Source organism: Bubalus kerabau, chromosome 10 (genome assembly GCF_029407905.1).
Source record: "Bubalus kerabau isolate K-KA32 ecotype Philippines breed swamp buffalo chromosome 10, PCC_UOA_SB_1v2, whole genome shotgun sequence".
NCBI classification, from domain to species: Eukaryota; Metazoa; Chordata; class Mammalia; order Artiodactyla; family Bovidae; genus Bubalus; species Bubalus kerabau.
In genome coordinates this window covers 100,353,041-100,375,766 of record NC_073633.1, presented here as the reverse complement: position 1 = coordinate 100,375,766, position 22,726 = coordinate 100,353,041, and positions in this window count along the sequence as shown.

The window sequence follows — 22,726 nt, the reverse complement described above, 5'->3', positions numbered from 1 at the left end:
CTGTTGTTCCATGGCCAGTTCTAACTGTTGCTTCCTGACCTGCATACAAATTTCTCAAGAGGCAGATCAGGTGGTCTGGTATTCCCATCTCTTGAAGAATTTTCCACAGTTTATTGTGATCCACACAGTCAAAGGCTTTGGCATAGTCAATAAAGCAGAAATAGATGTTTTTCTGGAACTCTTGCTTTTTCGATGATCCAGCATATGTTGGCTATTTGATCTCTGGTTCTTCTGCCTTTTCTAAAACCAGCTTGAATATCAGGAAGTTCATGGTTCACATATTGCTGAAGCCTGGGTTGGAGAATTTTGAGCATTATTTTACTAGCGTGTGAGATGAGTGCAATTGTTTGGTAGTTTGATCATGCTTTGGCATTGCCTTTCTTTGGGGTTGGAATGAAAACTGACCTTTTCCAGTCCTGTGGCCACTGCTGAGTTTTCCAAATTTGCTGCATATTGAGTGCAGCACTTTCACAGCATCATCTTTCAGGATTTGGAATAGCTTAACTGGAACTCCATCACCTCCACTAGCTTTGTTCATAGTGATGCTTTCTAAGGCCCACTTGACTTCACATTCCAGGATGTCTGGCTCTAGGTCAGTGATCACACCATCGTGATTATCTGGGTTGTAAAGATCTTTTTTGTACATTTCTTCTGTGTATTCTTGCCATCTCTTCTTAATATCTTCTGCTTCTGTTAAGTCCATACCATTGCTGTCCTTTATTGAGCCCATCTTTGCATGAAATGTTCCTTTGGTATCTCTGATTTTCTTGAAGAAATCTCTAGTCTTTCCCATTCTGTTGTTTTCCTCTATTCTTTGCATTGATCGCTAAAGAAGGCTTTCTTATCTCTTCTTGCTATTCTTTGGAACTCTGCATTCAGATATTTATATCTTTCCTTTTCTCCTTTGCTTTTCACTTCTCTTCTTTTCACAGCTATTTGTAAGGCCTCCCCAGACAGCCATTTTGCTTTTTTGCATTTCTTTTCCATGGGGATGGTCTTGATCCCTGTCTCCTGTACAATGTCATGAAACTCATACCATAGTTCATCAGGCACTCTATCTATCAGATCTAGGCCCTTAAATCTATTTCTCACTTCCACTGTATAATCATAAGGGATTTGATATAGGTCATACCTGAATGGTCTAGTGGTTTTCCCTACTTTCTTCAATTTCAGTCTGAATTTGGCAATAAGAAGTTCATGGTCTGAGCCACAGTCAGATCCTGGTCTTGTTTTTGCTGACTGTATAGAGCTTCTCCATCTTTGGCTGCAAAAATATAATCAATCTGATTTCGGTGTTGACCATCTGGTGATGTTCATATATAGAGTCTTCTCTTGTGTTGTTGGAAGAGGGTGTTTGTTATGACCAGTGCATTTTCTTGGCAAAACTCTATTAGTCTTTGCCCTGCTTCATTCTGTATTCCAAGGCCAAGTTTGCCTGTTCCTCCAGGTGTTTCTTGCCTTCCTATTTTGCATTCCAGTCCCCTATAAAGAAAAGGAAATCTTTTTTTGGGTGTTAGTTCTAAAAGGTCTTGTAGGTCTTCATAGAACCATTCAACTTCAGCTTCTTCAGTGTTACTGGTTGGGGCATAGACTTGGATTAGTCTGATATTGAATGGTTTGCCTTGGAAACGAACAGAGATCATTCTGTCGTTTTTGAGATTGTATCCAAGTACTGCATTTCAGACTCTTTTTTTGACCATGAAGGCTACTCCATTTCTTCTGAGGATTCCTGCCTGCAGTAGTAGATATAATGGTCATCTGAGTTAAATTCACCCATTCCAGTCCATTTCAGTTCGCTGATTCCTAGAATGTCGACATTCACTCTTGCCATCTCTTGTTTGACCACTTCCAATTTGCCTTGATTCATGGACCTGACATTCCAGGTTCCTATGCAATATTGCTCCTTTGAGCATTGGACCTTGTTTCTATCACCAGACACATCCACAGCTGGGTATTCTTTTTGCTTTGGCTCCATCCCTTCATTCTTTCTGGAGTTATTTCTCCACTGATATCCAGTAGCATATTGGGCACCTACTGACCTGGGGAGTTTCTGTTTCAGTACCTATCATTTTGCCTTTTCATACTGTTGGTGGGGTTCTCATGGGAAGAATACTGAAGTGGTTTGCCATTCCCTTCTCCAGTGGACCACATTCTGTCAGATCTCTCCACCATGACCCGTCCATCTTGGGTTGCCCCACGGGTAAGGCTTAGTTTCATTGAGTTAGACAAGGCTGTGGTCCTAGTGTGATTAGATTGACTAATTGGTGACTGCCAAAGTCACATGCTTGTACTTTTTAATACTTTGAATCATGGAAATATGTTTGTGTTATTTGAATTCCCTTGATTTGTACTACTCAACCTCAGTTTCATAAAGTAAAAATAAAATTTAAAAGTCTCTTTAAAGTGTGATTTGACAGAAAAATGGTAAAGGATACCAGTATTCTAGCATTTCTGGGGGCTTCCATTGGAAATGCCTCTCTAGTCCCATGGGGAAATTGCACAAGTTTCAGGAATCAAAAATGTCCTTGAAAGTCTCTTCTGTGTATTATTAACTGGAGTGAAAGTGAAAGTCACTCAGCTGTGTCCAACTCTTTGGGACCCTATGCCTAAGAATATTGGAATGGGTAGCCTATCCCTTCTCCAGCAGATCTTTCTGACCCAGGAATCAAACCGGGGTCTCCTGCATTTCAGGCAGATTCTTAAAAGCACCAATACAAATAATGTACTGTTATGCTGATTTATTTTACAACAATTCCTCTTGGGCAAATGTTCTGAAGTCTTTATCATGTTTTTGTTATTGTGATCTGCTCACCTGCATGTCCTCTGATGGCCAATTTGAGCCACCCTTCTCACATTAAGTCTCCCTGCTCCTACTACACTTCCACTGATGTACAGTTGTAGCTGAATTGCCATCATGATATTGTTGCTGGCTAAAATCTTGGCCTTCTCTGCCCACCAAAGCTGAATGAAGAATATAGAGATGGAGTTTAGAGAAAATAGAAAGGTGAATTTAATTCTTAGCCTGAGGAGAGGGGAACACTGTAGGCACATGCCTCAGGAACTGTGCCCCGCCCCTTTCCATGGGATTTTCCAGGCAAGAGTACTGGAGTGGGTTGCCATGTCCTTCTCCAGGGGCTCTTCCTGACCCAGGGATCGAACATGGGTCTTCAGCATTGTAGGCAGACACTTTACCATCTGAGCCACCAAAACTCCCCATGGGAGTCTCATTCAGTTAAGTTCAGGTGCTCAGTCGTGTCCGACTCTTTGTGACCCCGAGAATTGCAGCACGCCAGGCCTTCCTGTCCAACACCAACTCCTGGAGTCTACTCAAACTCATATCCATTAAGTCGGTGATATCATTCAGCCATCTCAGCCTCTGCTGTCCCCTTCTCCTCCTGCCCCCAATCCCTCCCAGCATCAGAGTCTTTTCCAATGAGTCAACTCTTCACATGAGGTGGCCAAAGTATTGGAGTTTCAGCTTTAGCATCAGTCCTTCCAATGAACAATCAGGACTGATCTCCATTAGAATGGACTGGTTGGATCTCCTTGCCATCCAAGGGACTCTCAAGAGTCTTCTCCAACACCACAGTTCAAAAGCATCAATTCTTCCATGCTCAGCTTTCTTCACAGTCCAACTCTCATATTCATACATGACCACTGGAAAAACTATAGCCTTGACTAGACAGACCTTTGTTGGCAAAGTAATGTCTCTGCTTTTTAATATGCTATCTAGGTTGGTGATAACTTTCCTTCCAAGAAGTAAGCATCTTTTAATTTCATGGCTGCAATCACCATCTGCAGTGATTTTGGAGCCCCCAAAAATAAAGTCCGACATGGTTTCCACTGTTTCCCCATATATTTCCTATGAAGTGATGGGACCATGAAGTGGTCATGTGAAGATGACCATGTGAAGATCACCATCAAGTGAAGATGCCATGATCTTCGTTTTCTGAATGTTGAGCTTTAAGCCAACTTTTTCACTCTCCTCTTTCATTTTAATCAAGAGGCTTTTTAGTTCCTCTTCACTTTCTGCCATAAGGGTGGTGTCATCTGCATATCTGAGGTTATTGAGATTTCTCCCGGCAATCTTGATTCCAGCTTGTGCTTCTTCCAGCCCAGCGTTTCTCATAATGTTCTCTGCATATAAGTCAAATAAGCAGGGTGACAATATACAGTCTTGATGTACACCTTTTCCTATTTGGAACCAGTCTGTTGTTCCATGTCCAGTTCTAACTGTTGCTTCCTGACCTGCATACAAATTTCTCAAGAGGCAGATCTGGTGGTCTGGTATTCCCATCTTTTTCAGAATCTTCCACAGTTTATTGTGATCCACATAGTCAAAGGCTTTGGCATAGTCAAAAAAGCAGAAATAGATGTTTTTCTGGAACTCTTGCTTTTTCGATGACCCAGCAGATTTTGGCATTTTGGTATCTAGTTCCTCTGCCTTTTCTAAAACCAGCTTTAACATCTTGAAGTTCATGGTTAATTTATTGCTGAAGCCTGGCATGGAGAATTTTGAGCATTACTTTACTAGTGTGTGAGATGAGTGCAATTGTGTGATAGTTTGAGCATTCTTTGGCATTGCCTTTGTTAGGGATTGGAATGAAAACTGACCTTTTCCAGTCCTGTGGCCACTGCTGAGTTTTCCAGATTTGCTGGCATATTGAGTGCAGCACAGCATCATCTTTTAGGATTTGAAATAGCTCAAATGGAATTCCATCACTTCCACTAGCTTTGTTCATAGTGATGCTTCCTAAGGCCCATTTGACTTCACATTCCCGAATATCTGTCTCTAGGTGTGTAATCACACCATTGTGGAAACTAGCAGGAAATGGGAGGTGTTACCTACTAATGGAGCACTCTTCATTCCAGAGAAGGTCAGTTTTCCCATCACCACCTGGCACCAGATGATTTCTGGAATAAAGAAATGTGGAGCCTGTAGGACAACCTGATCCTTATTGGCAATCCTGCCCCTTTGAATACAAAAATCCTCACTGCCCCTCAAGGGAGCACACAGTTTTGAGGGTTTTAGCCTACTCTGCCTCCCCAGATTTAATCCAGTGTCTGCTGTATGGAAACTGGTATTTGCTTCAGGATCATAGTTAGAGCTCAAGGCAGATCAGAGTCTCGTTGCTTCCATGTTTGGATTCGCAATATGTATCTTGCTATTCTTGATGAAGTCTCATGTAGATTCTTATCTGATATGAGGAGAAAAATATGTGTCTTGCTTTGTACACTTTTCACTCATATAATATATAGATTTTTAAAGTGATCCCCAAAAGATACATTGCTAAAACTGAGATGCATGTATTTGTGCTCAGCTGTGTCTGATTCTGTGAACCTAAGTACTATAGCCCACCAGCTTCCTCTGCCCATGGGGTTTTCCAGGCAAGAATCCTGGAGTGGGTTGTGATTTCCTTCTCCAAAGTCTTCTCTGACCTGGGATCAAACCTGTATTTCCTTCATCTCCTGCACTGGCATGCAGATTCTTACCACTGGGTCTCCTGGGAAGCCCAAAATTGAGATACCTTCTAAGTAAAAACAACAACAACAACAAAGAAACATGGAATATAGAGCACAAAGATGGATTTACTTGACAATTTCACAGTCTCTGCATATATCATTTGTTTATTTTACAGACTACAATTTTTTTCAAATTTCTTTTTAAATAATTTTTCTACCAAATAGAAGATCAAAAGTAAAATCCTTAATTGCTAGGTAAATATTAAGATTTAAATATGCCTATTTGTTAGCAAGGTCTCTCAAATCAACCCAATTGGCAAACTTCTTTGAAGGAAGTTTGTCTATAACGCAAGTGTCATTTATGCTAGTTCAAGCCAAACTGCTCTTAGGCAAATACACATTAGAATGTATCTATTGAATATTAGAATTTGATAACTGTCTGATAAAACTAAGTATTGATTGAATTTGTTTTCAACTGAGTGGGTCTCATCATTTTATCTTTACATGTTGCATACATGCTAAGTCACTTCAGTCGTGTCTGACTCTTTGCAATCCTATGGACTGTAGCCCACCAAGCTTCTCTGTCCATAGGATACTCTAGCAAGAATACTGGAATGTATTGTCATTTCCTTCTCCAGGGGAACTTCCCTACCCAGGGTTCAAACCTGTGTCTCGTAAGTCTCCGGCATTGCCAAGAAAGTTCCTTTCCACTAGTGCCAACTGGTAAGCCCTAACTTTTCTTTAGTCATAATTAAACTGCTATTAGAATGTACCTATTTGAATGTACCCTGATATCAGGGCTTCCCTGGTGGGTCAGATAGTACAGAGTCTACCTGCAATGAGGGAGACCTAAGTTCAGTCTCTGGGCTGGGAAGATTCCCTGGAGAAGGAAATGACAACCCACTCCAGTACCCTTGCCTGGAAAATCCTGTGGACAGAGGAGCCTTGTAGGCTACAGTCCAAGGGGTCACAAAGAGTCAGCACAACCGAGCAACTTCACTTTCACTAAACTGCTATTCAGTTCAGTTCAGTTCAGTCGCTCAGTCGTGTCCGACTCTTTGCAACCCCATGAATTGCAGCACGCCAGGCCTCCCTGTCCATCACCAACTCCCAGAGTTCACTCAAACTCATGTCCATTGAGTCGGTGATGCCATCTAGCCATCTCATCCTCTGTCGTCTCCTTCTCTTCCTGCCCCCAATTCCTCCCAGCATCAGAATCTTTTCCAATGAGTCAACACTTTGCATGAGGTGGCCAAAGTACTGGAGTTTCAGCTTTAGCATCATTCCTTCCAAAGAACACCCAGGACTGATCTCCTTTAGAATGGACTGGTTGGATCTCCTTGCAGTCCAAGGGACTCTCAAGAGTCTTCTCCAACACCACAGTTCAAAAGCATCAATTCTTTGGTGCTCAACTTTCTTCACAGTCCAAATTTTACATCCATACATGACCACTGTAAAAACCATAGCCTTGACTAGACGGACCTTTGTTGGCAAAGTAATGTCTCTGCTTTTTAATATGCTATCTAAGTTGGTAATAACTTTCCTACCAAGGAGTAAGCATCTTTTAATTTCATGGCTGCAGTCACCATCTGCAGTGATTTTGGAGCCCCAAAAATAAAGTCTGACACTGTTTCCACTGGTTCCCCATCTATTTCCCATGAAGTGATGGGACCAGATGCCATGATCTTAGTTTTCTGAATGTTGAGCTTTAAGCCAACTTTTTCACTCTCCTCTTTCACTTTCATCAAGAGGCTTTTTAGTTTCTCTTCACTTTCTGCCATAAGGGTGGTGTCATCTGCATATCTGAGGTTATTGATATTTTTCCCAGCAATCTTGATTACAGTTATTACTGCATCATAAAACTGTTATTGGTTGGGCTTCCCTGATAGCTCAGTTGGTAAAGAATCCACCTGCCATACAGGAGTCCTGGCTTAATTCCTAGGTGGGGAATATCCAGTGGAGAAGGGATAGGCTACCCATTCCAGTATTCTTGGGCTTCCCTTGTGGCTCAGCTGGTAAAGAATCCACCTGTAACGTGGGAGACCTGGGTTCAATCCCTGGGTTGGGAAGATCCCCTAGAGAAGGCAAAGGCTGCCCACTCCAGTATTCTGGCCTGGAGAATTCCATGCACTGTATAGTCCATGGGGGTCACAATGAGTTGGACAGGACTGAGCAAATTTCACTTTCACTTTCAAGCTGTTATTACCTTAAATTGCATTAAAGTTGAACTGAACAAGGATGAGCTAGACAGAGCCAGCTAGAAATAAGTAAGTGAGTAAAATTACAGTTGCTTTTCCTCTAAAATGAATTACTCTTTTATTTTTTTTAAATAAATAATTTATTTTGCATTATCATTTCCCAAACTGTTCTACTTTATTTAGATGTATTATCTAAGTCTTATAAAATTCCTTAAACTTTATTATTATCATTATTTATTTACATTCAAGCTGGCCAGCAAGTTTATATGTATGCATGAATATTTATATATATATATAGAATTTGGCTGAATAAATATATACCTTACATTATTTTTTAAATTGGTCATAAAATTTTCCCCATTGGTATGGGGAGGGAGGAGGGAGGAGGGTTCAGGATGGGGAACATGTGTATACCTGTGGCGGATTCATGTTGATATATGGCAAAACCAATACAATATTGCAAAGTTAAAAATAATAATAATAATACCAACAATAGCTAATCAATACCAATTTTTGAAATAATGTAAAATATATTTTCATTCAGTGTAGGTGTGTGTGTATGTGTGTGTGTGTGTATATATATATATATATATATATGGCATTCCCTGTTGGCTCAAATGATAAAGAATCTGCCTCTAATACAGGAGACCCAGGTTCAATCCCCCAGTCAAGAAGATCCCCTGGAGAAGGAAGTGAATATATGTGTACATGGTTCATTATTCTAGATGCCCTTGTTTATGGGAGTAATATGATTGTAGATCCTTAAAACAATTTTCAAGGCTTGAGATAGCCCCATCAATAGATAAAAATTGTCTCCACGTTCTGTAGACAAGAACTATGCCTACAGAGTTTACGCATGTGCTATGGTTACATTGTTGTTATTGTTGTTAAGTGCTAAATCTTATCTGACTTTTTGTGACCCCATGAACTGCAACCCACCAAACGTCTCTGTCCATGGGATTTCCCATGCAAGAATACCAGAGTAGGTTGCAATTACTCTTTTAAACTTTAAATAAAAAGCAAAATTTGTTTTCATGATATATCTATTCGAAATACTAGTTTCTGTTCTTTCAAATTCACTTAAGGAAAAAAAAATTAACATAATACTGAAGAAAATTTCCAAGGTTTTATAAAGAGTAATAAATATAATATTTATTAGAGTAAATGTAACTTTATTAGAGTAGCCAAAAACTTTCTTATTATTTAAGATATGCCACCTTAAGCTGCCACCCTTCTTGTTTGAGGTTATCAGTGATTGGCTGAAAGAGTGCTATCCATGGAGAAGAGCGACAGGGAAGGACAGGCAGCCTTAACAGTAGCTGCTTCACTTTATCCTGGTCATTTGGTATTCTAATCTCAAACTCCCTCTAGGAAAACAATAAAAAGGCCAAAATCATCATCATGATTAGTTACAGGTCCATTCCTGTTTCCCACACAAAGTGAATAGCTTACCTTAAATGTGAATCAAATACATCTCTTTTAGATAGGTGTATTTCCTCATTGTTGAGTCATATTCATATTCTTGCCTATGAATTCACCTGAGAATTCAAAGACAGGTTAAAAAGCTTAATTTCCTGGGAAGAAATAAGCAAAATTTAACAAATATTTGAACCAGAAGTAAGTTAGAAATTAATGAGATGTTATATGATGTTAGATTAAGTGCTCTGTAGTAAATACTAGGTTTTCCTTATTGGCAAAAGTTGCAAAGACTCCACCTGCTAATGCAAAAGACTGAGGTGTGATCCCTGGGTCAGGAAGATCCCCTGGAGAAGGAAATGGCAACCCATTCCTGTATTCTCAGCTGGGAAATCCCACTTACAGAGAAGCCTGATGGGCTACAGTCCATGGCATCACAAACTAATCAGACATGACTTAGCAAAGATCTTCATGTAGTCTATCTTTCTAAATAAAAGAAGTTAGAAATTAATATGAATAAATACAATTAACATTGAAATTCATACATCACTTTCATATAAGCTCTTGAAAAATGTACATTTATGACTGATCAATTTATCCTACTGAAGTGGAATATTAACTGCTACATACATTACTACTTTTTGATTCTGTAATCAGTCATTTGCAATGGGCTATTTCAACCAGAGAAATTTGGACCACCCTGGAGGTCAGAGGAAATTGCAGTTGTTTCTGCTTCCCCAGAGCAATTTTAGCAGCTAAGTTGCCACCCAGGGAATCACATTTTTATGTTCCATTAGTGATAAGTGTTATTTCTATACAGCTCATAATCATTTCTCACTCTACTTAGATATGTGCATTTATCTACACTACTCTCTCCCCATACCAATTATTTCCAATAATAAAAACTATGTAGTGCGTCTCAGAAATTCAGAATGGATGAGAAGCTAACAGTGGGCAATGTGAAAGCTGTGAATGCACAGAAATGAACTGTTGTGTAGTTATTGACATATAACTATGGTATAGTTGTATCATCCAGTACCTTTTGTATGGAGAACTTTAGTAGAGAAGACAGTTTCCATTTTCAACACATTTTTGGATCTCATTATTGCCCTGAAAATCAGTTACAAATATAGAATTATCCAAGCTTGTAAATAACAGATTTTTTTTTTTCTTCAAGGGTATCTTAAAATACGGATGCATATGGACAGAATAAGACAAATATTTAACTGGAATTTAACTAAAATTTAAATAGGTGCAATTTTTAAGCCCCTATAGTAGTCCAGGCTTTCTGCAGCAGGAATTATCCTTTTGAGTTTATGCAGTAAGAGAACCTTGCATCTATACAACTGTAATTTGGACTTCCACACCTAAAAATATATGAGGCAACTCAGCTCAATATCCTCCGTATTACACTCAGCATTGTTTTCCTCACATACAGCCTTCTTCTCATAACGCTTAACTTGCTAAATGAAAGGGCTACCATCATCCACTTGCCCAAGGCAAGGGTGTTTTGAGCATCTTTTCTCTCATCTCCATTGTCATTCTCTAATCAATTCCTATTGACTCTACCTTATTAAAAATTCACTGACAATGATCAGAAACTATACTAAATACATGTATTATTCCATTCAATTCTTATAACAATTATATGAGGTAGACATTACTGTTAATTTTGTTTTAGATGGAGAAAATGATATATAAAAAAATCTACCTGCAATGCAAGAGACCCGGGTGCAATCCCTGGGTCAGGAAGATCCCCTGGAAAAGAGAATGGCTACCCACTCCTGTATTCTTACCTGGAGAACTTCATGGACAGAGGAGCCTGGTGGGCTACAGTTCATGGGGTCCACAAACAGTAGAACATGACTGAGCGACCAACACATTCACTTTTCCCATTCAGAAAAGTTAACTACCCCAAAAAAGAAAAGTTAACTCCCAGATCAAATGTCATGTAACTAACAGTGGTGAAGTCTAGATTTCGGCTGAGTCAAACTGACTGGAGATTGCATATACTTTCCTACTAAATATAAAACTTTCAGGATGTGCTGATGAGTTATAAGCAGACAGCTATGGTTCAGAGGGGGTGCAAAGTATCCTTTTAATCTTTGCTTGAACAACTGGACATACTTACTATCTGTGAGGACAGCTGGGAGAGTAAGTACAGGGGCAAGAGATATCAAATGTAAAATTTGACATCTATATTGGAAAATCATATGACATTTGCATATATGAGTCTGATGTTCTTGTAAAGGTTAGGGCAGGAGGTAGATATTTGGCAGCAGAGGACATATATAAATTGTATTTAAAACTATGGACCTGATGAAAACTTTTAGAGCTAATGTAGATGGGAAAAATTTTTTTTTCACTCTTTGTATTTATTCAGTTTCTAAACCAAAACAAGGGCTTCATAATCTTTGTTGAATAATGAATATATAAATAAAATTCCATTATGTTCCAGGTACTATCCCCATGCTGCTGCTGCTAAGTTGCTTCAGTTGTGTCCAACTCTGTGTGACCCCATGAACTGCAACCTACCAGGCTTCTCCATCCATGGGATTCTCCAGGCAAGAACACTGGAGTGGGTTGCCATTTCCTTCTCCAATGCATGAAAGTGGAAAGTGAAAGTGAACTAGTCCCATATTAGGACATTAAAAAAAGAGCCTAAGGACATTATTATAAAATTCAGGAATCAGAATGATATTTGATTTTTGGCAAGTAACTTAATGACCAATATCATGGTTATGGATCAAAAAGATGAACTCAATGGCCTTTCTAACTTTAAAATTTTAGGAAAAGGAGATTAAAAAATATAAACTATCTAAGGTGAAACAATAAAAATACATTTAATAGCAAACCTAGAAGGCATATTAAAAAGCAGAACCATTACTTTGCCAAAAAAGGTCCATTTAGTCAAAGCTATGGTTTTTCCAGTAGTCATTTATGGATGTGAGAGTTGGACTATAAAGCATGGAAATTTACATTACTATGTATAAAATAGATAGCCAATGGGAGTTTGCTGTATGGCTCAGGAAACTCAAATAGGGGCTCTGTATCAACCTAGAAGGGTGGGATGGGGTGGGAGATGGGAGGGAGGTTCAAAAGGAAAGGGATATATGTATACCTATGGCTGATTCATGTTGAGGTTTGACAGAAAACAACAAAATTCTGTAAAGCAATTATCCTTCAATAAAAAATAAAAAGAAAAAAAAAGAAAAAAATAAAGAAAGCTGAGCACCGAAGAAGTGATGCTTTTGAACTGTGGTGTTGGAGAAGACTCTTGAGAGTCCCTTGGACAGCAAGGAGATCAAACCAGTCCATCCTAAAGAAAATCAATCTTGAATATTCATTGGAAGGACTGATGCTAAAGCTGAAACTCCAATACTTTGGTCACCTGATGTGAAGAACTGACTGTTGGAAAAGATCCTGATACTGGCAAGACTGAGGGCAGTAGGAGAAGGGGATGACAGAGGATGAGATGGTTGGATGCCATCACAGACTCAGTGGACATGAATTTGACCAAACTCTGGGAGTTGGTGATGGGCAGGGAAGCCTGGTGTGCTGCGGTCTATGAGGTTACAAAGAGTCAGACATGGCTGAGCAACTGAATTGACTGAATAAATGACACAGTTAAAGGGGGTGAATGTGTCTCAGGTAATATATCAGAGAAGTGATTTTAATTAAAAAAAACCATAACTTTTGGTTTATATAAAAGACAAGGATTTCAGAAGAGTAAAGGGAGTTTGTTGTTGCACTCTCATGACCTCCAGCTTATCAGCCTTATTTCTTGGGATGCATGCCAATAAATAATCTTTTTAATCATTGGAAAGAAACAGTATTATTACAGAGATGTATGTATCCCCCAGTTAAAGTTTTGTGAATTGACAGGCACCACTTTTGCCTCCATGGTTCTTAGATTTATTCTGCAAAACAGTCCTTATGATGATTGGGATCCATCATGGCTAATGACATTGCTATCAATTTCCTTTCTATATTGTTAAGAGAAGAGCAATTTTTCTTGTGTTTACATTTCGAGTAACTTTTGTTGATAAAACCCAGCAATTAGTGAGATGTGATCATTATTTTTATCTGATAGTGAAGAGTATTTGCCCATTCTTAAAATTAGCTCAAGGAGATCCAACCAGTCCATCCTAAAGGAGATCAGTCCTGAGTCACTGGAAGGACTGATGTTGAAGCTGAAACTCCAATACTTTGGCCACCTGATGCAAAGAGCTGACTCATTTGAAAAGACCCTGATGCTGGGAAAGACTGAGGGCAGGAGAAGAAGGGGATGACAGAGGATGAGACAGTTGGATGGCATCACTGACTCAATGGACATGGGTCTGAGTAGACTCCAGGAGTTGGTGATGGACAGGGAAGCCTGGCATGCTGCAGTTCATGGGGTCACAAAGAGTCAGACAAGACTGAGCGACTGAACTGAACTGAACTGAACTGAACATTAGTTTATATATACATTAGCAGAAATACATGGTTATCAAGAGAAGAAATGTTTTCCCACTCCTGCAAATATCTCCCCCAAACTGGAAATTTCTCACAAAGGATTCAGAAGAAAAGGAAAGAATGGAAGTCATAGCTGTTATTTTCCAGCTATGTCTTTTATCTATTCAGAAATTTTTAAAACATCTCATACTCATAGATAGCATAAACATAGATGAGTACTTATTTAGAAACAACAAAGTGTCAATTCAGAAAGTGCTTACCATGTACCACTTCTGAGAAAGGATCTGTGATAGATCTCTATTCCTTTTATTTGGACTCATATTGGACTAATAATGAGTTTAAATGAGGAAAATTGCACTCAGATATAAAATTTGAGTTCAAATTATTCTCTTTTCCAACACAGCTGCCAAATTCACCACAAATCTATAGTGTATTACTTCTAACAAGGCAATTACTTGTTTAATTTTTTCTTTCAGCATCATCAAGTTGTTAAGTGTGTACAATGATATATATATATACTTTTTAATTCTTCTTAGGTGTTATTAGATGATGTGGACCCCAGGGATTTTATTTTAAATTTAGTGCAAGTTGTAAAATAATAAATGGGAGGGGGTGAATAAGCAAAGCTCCAGGATCAGAAATATATTGAAGATTCCCTTCTACTCTCCTTTGAGCTCTCCAATGACTGTGGGAGTCAGTGATTCACATATATAGCTGGATTATATCATTCTTCATTTAATAATCACAGACAACATTCCTCGAATGGGAACTTGCCAAGCTAGGGAGCAATTAAAACAATTATTTTTTTTAAACAGAGTTCAAAAACTCCACAGATTTTGGAAAACTGAATTTCAATTGCTTTAGTGTTTCAAGCTTCTCTTCTTTCAAAACATTCATTTTTCACTTAACAGTAGCAAATGTCATTAATATAATAAAATATTTTTCTGATACAATGTTGTGAGAATGATCTACCAAATAAGAAGATTCATCAGCTTCAATACATATGAAACATCAGATAGCCATACCTCATCTGCTCAGATTTTGGGGGAGTTGTAATACGCAAACAGACGATGTGGAGAAAAAAAAACATACCACACCAAGAAAGACAAAGTCCACTGTAGGATGTACGTTGCTATGAATTAGGTCAAATCTATTTACCTGGTTATATTGATTAAAAGTGCATTTGTTGGTCTAGTTGTTTATGTCATCTGTATATTGTTCTTGATTTAAGCATCAGATCAGATCAGTCGCTCAGTCGTGTCCGACTCTTTGCAACCCCATGATCGCAGCAGGCCAGGCCTCCCTGTCCATCACCAACTTGCAGAATTCACTCAGACTCACGTCCATCGAGTCAGAGATGCCATCCAGCCATCTCATCCTCTGTCATCCCCTTCTCCTCCTGCCCACAATCCCTCCCAGCATCAAAGTCTTTTCCAATGAGTCAACTCTTCGCATGAGGTGGCCAAAGTACTGGAGTTTCAGCTTTAGCATCATTCCTTCCAAAGAAATCCCAGGGCTGATCTCCTTCAGAATGGACTGGTTGGATCTCCTTACAGTCCAGGGGACTCTCAAGAGTCTTCTCCAACACCACAGTTCAAAAGCATCAATTCTTCGGCACTCAGCTTTCTTCACAGTCCAACTCTCACATCCATACATGACCACAGGAAAAACCATAGCCTTGACTAGACGAACCTTTGTTGGCAAAGTAATGTCTCTGCTTTTGAATATGCTATCTAGGTTGATCATAACTTTCCTTCCAAGGAGTAAGTGTCTTTTAATTTCTTGGCTGCAGTCACCATCTGCAGTGATTTTGGAGGCCCCCAAAATAAAGTCTGACACTGTTTCCACTGTTTCCCCATCTATTTGTCATGAAGTGATGGGACCGGATGCCATCTTTGTTTTCTGAATGTTGAGCTTTAAGCCAACTTTTTCACTCTCCACTTTCACTTTCATCAAGAGGCTTTTGAGTTCCTCTTCACTTTCTGCCATAAGGGTGGTGTCATCTGCATATCTGAGGTTACTGATATTTCTTCTGGCAATCTTGATTCCAGCTTGTGTTTCTTCCAGCCCAGCGTTTCTCATGATGTACTCTGCATATAAGTTAAATAAACAGGGTGACAACATAGAGCCATGACGAACTCCTTTTCCTATTTGGAACCAGTCTGTTGTTCCATATCCAGTTCTACCTGTTGCTTCCTGACCAGCATATAGATTTCTCAAAACACAGATCAGGTGGTCTGGTATTCCCATCTCTTTCAGAATTTTCCACAGTTTATTGTGATCCACACAGTCAAAGGCTTTGGCATAGTCAATAAAGCAGAAATAGATGCTTTTCTGGAACTCTCTTGCTTTTTCCATGATCCAGCAGATGTTGGCAATTGGATCTCTGGTTCCTTTTCCTTTTCTAAAACCAGCTTGAACACCAGGAAGTTCATGGTTCACATATTGCTGAAGCCTGGGTTGGAGAATTTTGAGCATTATTTTACTAGCGTGTGAGATGAGTGCAATTGTGTGATAGTTTGAGCATTCTTTGGCATTGCCTTTGTTAGGAATTGGAATGAAAACTGACCTTTTCCAGTCCTGTGGCCACTGCTGAGTTTTCCAAATTTGCTGGCATATTGAGTGCAGCACTTTCACAGCATCATCTTTCAGGATTTGGAATAGCTCAACTGGAATGCCATCACCTCCACTAGCTGTGTTCATAGTGATGCTTTCTAAGGCCCACTTGACTTCTCATCCCAGGATGTCTGGCTCTAGGTCAGTGATCACACCATCGTGATCTTCTGGGTCGTGAAGATCTTTTTTGTACAGTTCTTCTGTGTATTTTTGCCATCTCTTCTTAATATCTTCTGCTTCTGTTAGGTCCATACCATTGCTGTCCTTTATCGAGCCCATCTTTGCATGAAATGTTCCTTTGGTATCTCTGATTTTCTTGAAGAGATCTCTAGTGTTTCCCATTCTGTTGTTTTCCTCTATTTCTTTGCATTGATCGCTGAAGAAGGCTTTCTTATCTCTTCTTGCTATTCTTTGGAACTCTGCATTCAGATGTTTATATCTTTCCTTTTCTCCTTTGCTTTATGCTTCTCTTCTTTTCACAGCTATTTGTAAGGCCTCCCCAGACAGCCATTTTGCTTTTTTGCATTTCTTTTCCATGGGGATGGTCTTGATCCCTGTCTCCTGTACAATGTCACGAACCTCAGTCCATAGTTCATCAGGCACTCTATCTATCAGATCTAGACCCTTAAATCTATTTCTCACTTCCACTGTATAATCATAAGGGTTTTTATTTAGGTCATACCTGAATGGTCTAGTGGTTTTCCCTACTTTCTTCAATTTCAGTCTGAGTTTGGCAATAAGGAGTTCATGGTCTGAGCCACAGTCAGCTCCTGGTCTTGTTTTTGCTGACTGTATAGAGATTCTCCATCTTTGGCTGCAAAGAATATAATCAATCTGATTTCGGTGTTGACCATCTGGTGATGTCCATGTATAGAGTTTTCTTTTGTGTTTTTGGAAGAGGGTGTTTGTTATGACCAGTGCATTTTGTTGGCAAAACTCTATTAGTCTTTGCCCTGCTTCCTTCCATATTCTAAGGCCAAATTTCCCTGTTCCTCCAGGTGTTTCTTGACTTCCTACTTTTGCATTCCAGTCCCCTATAATGAAAAGGGCATCTCTTTTGGGTGTTAGTTCTAAACATAATCATCATTAAATTCTAGTATTAAGCATGATGTTTCATGCAATTCCTTCTAGGTTATGGAAACCATTTTTATTCTCATTATGAGATTTTTATCTTACATATTTATTAAAACTATGCCAAATGTTCTATTTTGAATTTTTTGAGATCCTTATTTTTCTTCTTTTTTCTCATTAAGTAATAAAATTCATGAATTCATTTTTCTAACTTTGAAACAACTTTACATTGTTGGTATAAACCAACTTAGCCATGATATTTTATTTTGCTTATATATTACTGAATTCAATTTCTCTTTATAATCCCTTCTATTAACTTTTTTTTGAGAATATATACACATCTAATTTTGTTGTTCAGTTATGTCATTGTTGTTGTTCAGTCCCTAAGTCCTTTCTTTTTCTTTGCGACCCCATGGACTACAGCACATCAGGCTTCTCTGCCCTCCACTATCTCTCAGAGTTTGCTCAAATTCATATCCATCAAGTCAGTAACGGAATCTAACCATCTCATTCTCTTCTGCCCTCTTCTCTTTACTGTCAGTATTTCTCAGCATCTGTGTCTTTTCTAATAAGACACAGATAATAGGACAGTGGAGAAGGAACTGGCAACCCACTCCAGTATTCTTGCCTGGAAAATCCCATGGACAGACGAGCCTAGCAGGCTACAGTCCATGGGGTCTCAAGAGTTGGACACAACTTGGTGACTAAACCACTAAACCACCACCACCACCTTTGCATCAGGTGACCAAAGTACTGGAGCTTCAGCATCAGTCCTTCCAGTGAGTATTCAGGGTTGACTTCCCTTAAGATTGATTGATTGGTTTGATCTCCATGACTACAGTCTATGGGGTCACAAAGAGTCAGACTCAACTGAGCACCCCACACAGCCCAATAGGATAAGGAATTATCTTATACTAGCCCCTGAAGAATGGATGGTACTGTCTGCCCATTCTGTCAACTGTCAATATCCATCAGTTTTCTTTGAATATTTAGAAGTGATGTTGAGTAAAACAATGCAAATAAGAGCTATGCATTCTTGGATTTCAGTAATTTATTTGATATTACTAAGAATACATATTCATAATACCTTCAGGGCTATGCATTTGGGCATATGTCTGCTGGTAAAATGTACAAATAGAAAGCTTTATATTTACTTTCCGTGGACAGAAACAAGACAAAAATATGAAATTCAACTCTACACAGAAGTGCCGGGGTCCAGCCCCGGCTGATCCAGGGTCTTCGAAGGAGAGACGGCTAGGCGACCTATTCAAATGTTAATTAGAGATAATAAAGAGGAATAGAATGAGGATAGCTCAGTAGGAAAATTCAGTGGAGAAAAGAAGCTGAGTGGCTTGGTTTACGCGGAAAATCAATATAACCCGTGACACCAGGTTAGCTCTGACCACGGAGGCCGCAGGCGCCCTCTCGAATAGCGGAAGGTGCCCCACCTTAGACACCTTCTCGAGTGGGTCTTAGAAGCCCAGGCAAATAAATGGTCGCAGAGGGCATCCACGCTCCAGATGGACACTCAGCTGGAAGTTAAAGGGAAGAATGACATGGGGAGACCAAGCGTTGGTGAGCAAGGCCCATAGCTTTATTTTCAACAGGGGCTTTTATACCCTAAGTTACACATAGAGGACAATAGGGGATGCAAAATCAGCAGTCTTTGATGCTTATCAAAAACCAGGGTTTCTTTCCTGCAGATTTATCGTATACAAATGGTTTAGGTGATTTACATCATCTTCTGGCCAGAGGCCTATTAACATTTTATGACTCTTGACAAGGACTTATCAACAAAGACTTATTTTCTCTAAGAGTAATTATTTTAAGGTTTGGCGCCATCTTCCGAAGATAAGATTACGTTCCTATAGGGTGGATGTGTAATGGGTTTACAAAGGAAAGAATTTACTACCTTAAGGGTCTAAAGTTACTAACACCAGGCCACTACTTATTTTTTCTACATACCAACTATATTAATTAATGCACATTCAAGGATACAATTCAGGGGATGTGAAAACTTGGCAACAAACATTGGCTCATCAATGAAATCTTTTACTAGCTTTATTCTGACAGTTTCTAATTCTCTGAGAGGCTCTAAGCTATTTGAATATCTTAAGCTTCCCGTGCCTCTGGAGGCTGGGAGACTGTAAACAATCGTATGCATAGCTGTAGGTGTCCGGGTAAACTTGTCAGGCGAGTTAGAGAGCCATCTGAGGGGTTTGGATTTAAACACTCCTAATTGCCCAGGAACTTTATTAATTGGAGCTGTAAGTTAACTCTTTGACAGGAGAGTGAGATGGTGGTGGGGGACAGTCCCCAGTAAAGTCAGAGGTGAGAGCACAAAGCAATAAAGTAGGCAGACTCTGGTTTTTGGGGGGTAGATGCTCGAGAATATCCGGGGGCACTCCCGAGGCTCGATCCCGCCTTTGCGTATGCCGAGCCCCCTTCCTCATGACCTTTGTCACGAGTGGAATGTCTCTCGCCGGCTCCCGGCACAGAAGGTCAGTTGTGTGCATCTTATTGTATCATTGGCTTCAAATGGTTGTTTTGAGTTTAAAAAATGTAGATGAAGAAAAAAAGGAAATAAATACCAAGTGTAATACAAGTTATTCAAGAAAGTTATAATACAAGTTATTCATATCTTAAATGGGTCAGAACCCAGAAAACAATGTAGTCTTAAAGTAAGTCAAAGTTTGCTATCATATTTCCTAAATGTTTTTTGATACCAAAAATTTTGAGATTCACTAATGATTTAAGGACAGCTTTGTAGAAGAAAGCAAAAGCAGAACATATTAATAAATAAGCACACTGCTAAAGCACATCTTTGATTTCAAATATTTATGATGATGTTGCATGTTATAATACAGGAAATATACACTTGTCATACAAAAAAATCAGAAATTACTCGTATGCTCAGTCACAAGCATGTAAATAGAAAACACAGAATGCTTAGACATACATTCAGAAAAGACAAAGCATTCCAGTTTAGCGGGAAATTGAATACGTCTAATAAAAAGTCATAAAGATAAAATTCAGGAATCACAGAGTCATGTGACTGAAGAAACAAATAGAGAAAGCAGATGAAAGAATAGAAAAAAATATTCAGGGTTTGTAGAAGAGGAATTTTGTAATCTAGATGCCATGTTCCCAGTTGGTGAGGTAGCCACTAATAAACGCTAGCTGTGTTGCCTTAATAGGGTGCTGACCTATTCAGGGCACCAAACAAGACATGCAAATGAGCCAAAAAGAGTTGTCCTTTCTCCAATTCTCAGGTCACTTCCTGTGATCATTAGTTTTATGTGTCAACTTGAGTGGCCATGGATTGCCCAGGTTAAACATTATTTCTGGGTGTTGAGAGTATTTCTGGATGAAATAAGCATTTGAATTCGTAGACTCAGAGAAGTAGGAACTGCTCATCCCAGTGTGGGTAGGCATCCTTCAACCCATTGATATGAATACCACAATAGACAGAAGAAGGACAACTTTGCCTTTTTTTCTGCCTTACTGGATGAGCTGAGACATCTGATCTTATCTTCTACCTTTGAGCCAGAATTTACACCATCAGCTCCGTTGGTTCACAGACTTTGGACTCAGATTTCCCCAAGTCTCTAGCCTGCAGACAGCAGTTTGTGGGACTTCTTTGCTTCCATAATTATGTGAACAAATTCCTCATAATAAATCTCCTTTTATATTGGTTCTGTTTCTCTCGAGAACCTAATCCAACTTGGAAGGCACATTGAATGCTTTGTTAATGGTTGCTCCCAGGAGACATACTATTTATAGTCATCATCATGGTCCTTGATAGGAATTGGATTGTCAACAGTTTCCTAGAATTTCATGACCATTGGAAAGGTTGGAAATATTTCCATTTTATTGCCCTCCATAACAGAGGTTCTAAATCTGGGTTCTTTGTCCACCAGTACTGTCTAGAGTTTCCAGTGACATAATCTCTCCCATTTTTGACTATTCCTTGATCTCTGAGATATACATATAGAACCAGGCAAATGATTTGGACCATAAAGAAGGCTGAGCACCTAAGAATTGATGCTTTAGAACTGTGGTGCTGGAGAAGAATCTTCAGAGTTCCTCGGACAGCAAGGAGCTCAAACTGGTCAATCATAAAGGAAATCAACCCTGTATATTCATTGGAAGGACTGATGCTGAAGCTGAGGCTCCAATACTTTGGCTACCTGATGGGAAGAGCTGATTCCTAAGAATAGACCCTGATGCTGGGAAAGACCAAAGGAGGGAGGACAAGGGGACAACAGAGGATGAGATGGTTTGGTGGCATCACCGACTCAGTGTACATGAATTTGAGCAAACTCCAGGAGATGGTGATGGACAGGGAAGCCTGGCATGCTGCAGTCCATGGGGTCTCAGAGTTGGACCTGACTTTGCAACTGAGCAACAACAGTCAGGTTATTCAAGATACAAGGATTTCCCCATATCTAAGTTTCTATTTATCTGCACGAATACTCCTAATTTAGCCTTATCTCAGATGACTATTCTTCTGTTGCTGTCATGAATACCCATATTTGTTTAATGTTCTGGATCCTTTGAATATTAGTCATATCTTCCATCAGTCATAAAACCAAAGTTGTGTTCAGCTTGAGAGATTAGTGAGAGCAAGTGATGGGGGTGCTTTCTTTGTTTCTATTTTATGGAACTCATTTTAAATTATAATTCCGGAGAAAATTATTACCAACATGCACATCTGAACTTTCTGAAAAACTGAGGAGGTGATGAGCAAGTCCTCAAAACTGTTATTGACAGCCTCGATGATAGAAAGTACATCTGATAAAGGATTGTGCCATATGATTGATACGTTTACAATGTGGCAGTGTACATAGCCTTGTTCTCTTGTTTCCTGACAGAACATACTGGAAGTATTCAATATGGTGGTATAAAATATAAATGAAGTTATTTATTAGGTACTGTAAGTTACACTTTACCTCAAGTCACTAATATAAATGAAATTTATGCTTTGTAGGCTTTCATATATCAGCAAAGTAAAAATAGCTGGATCATACTTTATCTGTAAATTATGCTAATTTTTTATGAAACCTTAAAATTATCTTGCTCATTGAAAAAATATATTCTAATATATAATTATCTGTATGACATGAAAGAAATGATATAAATGTTAAAATAAATTAATTTAGAAAACATACTACCCAAAGATGTGTATGGTAAAATTAGATTTTGAACTGATCTTTGAAAGTAGTTTTTGTCTCTATCCCACAGCTTTTTAAAAAAATTTTTTTGTGAAAAGTGGAATCCATATAAACAATGCAAATAAGGTTTTTGTCAAGGTCATGGAATAAATTATAGTTTAGAAATGAAACATCAAAATGGATGCATACAATGTTCAATTAAAATCTGTGATACTCATCAAATGACAATTCATCTCAACATATTTATATTCAAATTGAATTGAAACTACTTCCAAATAAGAACTGCCTATTGACTATTGCCGAAGTTTGATGAAAACCAGAACAAAAAAT